This window comes from Pieris brassicae, unplaced genomic scaffold, assembly GCF_905147105.1.
Source record: "Pieris brassicae unplaced genomic scaffold, ilPieBrab1.1, whole genome shotgun sequence".
Lineage (NCBI taxonomy): Eukaryota > Metazoa > Arthropoda > Insecta > Lepidoptera > Pieridae > Pieris > Pieris brassicae.
This window is the reverse complement of record NW_025576247.1, coordinates 27501-32500: the sequence shown is the minus strand read 5'-3', so window position 1 is coordinate 32500 and position 5000 is coordinate 27501. Positions and strand designations below refer to the sequence as shown.

Sequence of the window (5000 nt, the reverse complement as noted above, 5' to 3'; positions counted from 1 at the left end):
ATCGCTATCGCTAACAAAACCCCACACCACACACCACCACACGTTACACACATATACTTGACAGAGTAGATACTATCTACATATCTATCGACAGAGTTGTAGATATCGTGCCGTTGAACGGCATCTTGTCGCGTCGCGTGGCGATCTTGTACGAGAAACATTTTCCTCTGACATTGTATCGGAATAATTATTATAATTCATTATTATACATACATACATACATACATACATACATACATATTATTAATAAATATAATTGTTTTTTTTGTTTTTTCTTTTCTTCAAATAAACCCACATTGCCATTTCTCTGAGCGTGTGCTGCGAGCTTCAACGAGAAACATTCGGCGCGAAACTGTCGAGCGGCCGGCCGTCGCGCGCCGCACCTGTACGAGAAACATTTTCCTCTGACGTTGCATCGGAATAATTATTATAATTCATTATTATACATACATACATACATACATACATACATACATACATATTATTAATAAATATAATTGTTTTTTTTGTTTTTTCTTTTCTTCAAATAAACCCACATTGCCATTTCTCTGAGCGTGTGCTGCGAGCTTCAACGAGAAACATTCGGCGCGAAACTGTCGAGCGGCCGGCCGTCGCGCGCCGCACCTGTACGAGAAACATTTTCCTCTGACGTTGCATCGGAATAATTATTATAATTCATTATTATACATACATACATACATACATACATACATACATACATATTATTAATAAATATAATTGTTTTTTTTGTTTTTTCTTTTCTTCAAATAAACCCACATTGCCATTTCTCTGAGCGTGTGCTGCGAGCTTCAACGAGAAACATATCTATCAATACAAATGTCTATTCAAAAAAAAGAAAACAAACAAAATCATATCAGTCAATAAAATAAATAATAATATTTTTTTACTACTACTACTAGTACTACTACGTGCTACTACTGCACGCCAATACACATACATAATAAAATGAAAAATCGTCTCTCTCTCGCTCGCTCTACGAGAAACATTCGACGTCCGCTCCAATGCCGACGCGGACTATTGCTCTCGGTATAGATGTGGAGCGAAACAGTCGTGCGCACAGCGTCGACTCGTTCTCGTTGCCGCGCGTCGTTCGTCTCAAATAGACACGAACGACGGACGAGAGAGAATAGAATGTGTTCTTGTTTTTGTGTTTGTGCGAAGTGTGAGAATATTATATACATATATTCGCGCATGGATGATATAGATATGGGTATGGATTTTCGGAGGAAATTATATCAAATTCGTATTTCGAATGCGAGACCGCCGAGATCTTTCCCAGCTCTCTCTCTCTCTGTGTGTGTGGTGTATAGTACATTTTATATATCTCTCTTGTGTCAACACAAAATAACAAAGAATATACATACTACTCCTCCTCATATTTTATATAATATAATATAAAATTATATTATAGCACCGCGTTCGCAGACCGTATGGTGATGTTACCAATCGACCAAGATTTGGGACCGTCTCCCCCGGTGTTATCTGTGATGTTAAAAGAATACGCTTCTAGGCACACCTCAACGCAGGGCGCCTAGCGTGTTCGACACGTGCGCGGTCGCCACGGCGACCGTATATGTAAAGAATGTATAAAAGAGGACGCACACGCGCCCATCGTCGAAACGGTGTGCGCAGCGTCGTGTTGGAATTTATCCCTCAAGCTCCGGGCGTTGATCGTATCTAGTGCGAATCATGCGTGTGTGTGCGCATGTAATTGCCAGCCGAGTTTTAATATGTTTACAATAACGTATTGAATAAAAATTGAGAAGTTGCGTTTAGATGAATGTTCAATTTTCAAATTGTCACAACATCGATTCCCGCCCGCGGGGTCGTGTTCGTTGCAGTTTTATGTCCCTCACAGTGGTCGAGCATCGTTGTACATCACCTCGTTGCGAGATCGTGACGGGACGGCCGCTCGTAGACCGGTCAAAGTTAGTCTATCGATATGAAGCGCGAACGTCGCGTCGCGTGCAAATTCGACGCGTTACGTTCACGCGTGTCGAGAAGGCGCGCGCGCAAGCGCGCGCCCCTCGACGCCGCCGAGCCAGCGGCTCGCCGAAGCCGCGTGACCGCGGTGTAGGCGTGTCGTTTGCGTAAGCAGCTCCCTGGTTGATCCTGCCAGTAGTTATATGCTTGTCTCAAAGATTAAGCCATGCATGTCTCAGTGCAAGCCGTATTAAGGCGATACCGCGAATGGCTCAATATATCAGTTTTGGTTCCTTAGATCTTACTCAGTTACTTGGATAACTGTGGTAATTCTAGAGCTAATACATGCAATCAGAACTCTGACCAGTGATGGGATGAGTGCTTTTATTAGATCAAAACCAATCGGCGGAGGGCCATGCGTCCGAAGTCGTTAATTTTGATGAATCTGGATAACTTTTGCCGATCGCACGGTCCAGTACCGGCGACGCATCTTTCAAATGTCTGCCTTATCAACTTTCGATGGTAGTTTCTGCGACTACCATGGTTGTCACGGGTAACGGGGAATCAGGGTTCGATTCCGGAGAGGGAGCCTGAGAAACGGCTACCACATCCAAGGAAGGCAGCAGGCGCGCAAATTACCCACTCCCGGCACGGGGAGGTAGTGACGAAAAATAACGATACGGGACTCTTACGAGGCCTCGTAATCGGAATGAGTACACTTTAAATATTTTAACGAGGAACAATTGGAGGGCAAGTCTGGTGCCAGCAGCCGCGGTAATTCCAGCTCCAATAGCGTATACTAAAATTGTTGCGGTTAAAAAGCTCGTAGTTGCATTTGTGCGCCGCGCTGTCGGTGCACCGCATCCGCGGTGATACTGACACGTCTGCGGAGCATATCGTCGGTGAGCCGGCGGTAAAACGCCGGTTCAATATCAAAATCCTATCGCGGTGCTCTTCGGTGAGTGTCGAGGTGGGCCGACAATTTTACTTTGAACAAATTAGAGTGCTCAAAGCGGGCTCAAAATGCCGCTTGAATATTTCGTGCATGGAATAATAGAATATGATCTCGGTTCTATTTTGTTGGTTTTCAGAACTCCGAGGTAATGATTAATAGGGATAACTGGGGGCATTCGTATTGCGACGTTAGAGGTGAAATTCTTGGATCGTCGCAAGACGAACATCAGCGAAAGCATTTGCCAAAGGTGTTTTCATCAATCAAGAACGAAAGTTAGAGGTTCGAAGGCGATTAGATACCGCCCTAGTTCTAACCGTAAATATGTCATCTAGCGATCCGCCGACGTTACTACAATGGCTCGGCGGGCAGCTTCCGGGAAACCAAAGATTTTGGACTCCGGGGGGAGTATGGTTGCAAAGCTGAAACTTAAAGGAATTGACGGAAGGGCACCACCAGGAGTGGAGCCTGCGGCTTAATTTGACTCAACACGGGAAATCTCACCAGGCCCGGACACCGGAAGGATTGACAGATTAACAGCTCTTTCTTGATTCGGTGGGTGGTGGTGCATGGCCGTTCTTAGTTGGTGGAGCGATTTGTCTGGTTAATTCCGGTAACGAACGAGACTCTAGCCTGCTAAATAGGCGTCGTCATTCAAGGTGTGCGCGACTCTCGGGGAGCGCAACTCACTGGCGACGTATTAAAATTCTTCTTAGAGGGACCGGCGGCTTCGAGCCGCACGAGATTGAGCAATAACAGGTCTGTGATGCCCTTAGATGTCCTGGGCCGCACGCGCGCTACACTGAAGGAATCAACATGTTCTCCCTGGCCTAGAGGCCCGGGCAACCCGTTGAAACTCCTTCGTGCTGGGGATTGGGGTTTGCAATTATCCCCCATAAACGAGGAATTCCTAGTAAGCGCGAGTCATAAGCTCGCGTTGATTACGTCCCTGCCCTTTGTACACACCGCCCGTCGCTACTACCGATTGAATGATTTAGTGAGGTCTTCGGACCGACACGCGGTGGCCTCACGGCCGTCGGCGTTGCTGGGAAGTTGACCAAACTTGATCATTTAGAGGAAGTAAAAGTCGTAACAAGGTTTCCGTAGGGGAACCTGCGGAAGGATCATTAACGTTGGTTTTTTCTTTTTGTTTTGTTGTTGTCAAAGACTCGCAAAAAAAGAAAAAAATACAAAAACACGTGAATGATACGAATCAAAATCGAATCCGAGACGGTTGACTCTCTCTCGTCGATTCGCGACGTGTGCGTTGCGACACGCTTTGATTAGCGTTCGCTATCGCCTATTGATACTTTGAAATAATATTTTATAATTTTTGTGTACAACCACGCAAATAAAAGAGATTTTCTTTCTTTTCATTTGTCGTACACGTTAATGATAAGTATTATTTTCAAATTTTTTTGTTTAATTTTTTCGCACCTTTTATATTTTCTCATACAAAAACACACACAAAAACAAAACGATTACCCTGAACGGTGGATCACTTGGCTCGCGGGTCGATGAAGAACGCAGTTAACTGCGCGTCATAGTGTGAACTGCAGGACACATTTGAACATCGACATTTCGAACGCACATTGCGGTCCGTGGAGAAATATCCAGGACCACTCCTGTCTGAGGGCCGGCTGCATAAAAACAAAAAGCCACACTGTTCGCGTGACGAGCGGCGATCGCTGCGACTCCGGTCGTAGCGCCGCATCTCTGTCGCGCGTGCAATTGACGGTTTCGCTAGGCCGCCGAGCGGCCGAACGATCCGTTCGAATATATGTTCGATTACGACTCGTCATCCGTATTGGCCGTGTTAAGCCACGTCTATACGATACTTTTGTCGCACAAATAAATTCTCCCCGCCGCACCGTGTCTCCCGCGGCACGGGTGCGCGTCGAGTCTTTACGCAACGACAACGACAACGACGACAACGACGTTCGCGTTTACGCGTCGCGCGTGTTTGCTCGCATCGTCCCGGTCCCGCATGGCGATCGCGCGACGGTCGGCGCCGGTGCGCGCGTCGACGTGTCTCGACGCTGTCGTTGAAAGTTGTCGCGTTCGGCTCAGTTTCTCTTACTCTCGCGAGAGGAAGCGAAACGCG

At 46.4% G+C, this 5000-nt stretch overlaps 2 non-coding genes across 2 annotated transcripts; both read left to right on the top strand.

The window, feature by feature from the left end:
• The first annotated feature begins 2120 nt into the window (after window positions 1–2120).
• Window positions 2121–4026, top strand: LOC123719896. The gene has a single exon (XR_006755997.1). It is a non-coding gene; the product is annotated as a small subunit ribosomal RNA (ribosomal RNA).
• Window positions 4027–4378: 352 nt separating this feature from the next.
• Window positions 4379–4535, top strand: LOC123719906. Its single transcript, XR_006756003.1, has one exon. It is a non-coding gene; the product is annotated as a 5.8S ribosomal RNA (ribosomal RNA).
• The last annotated feature ends 465 nt before the right edge of the window (window positions 4536–5000 follow it).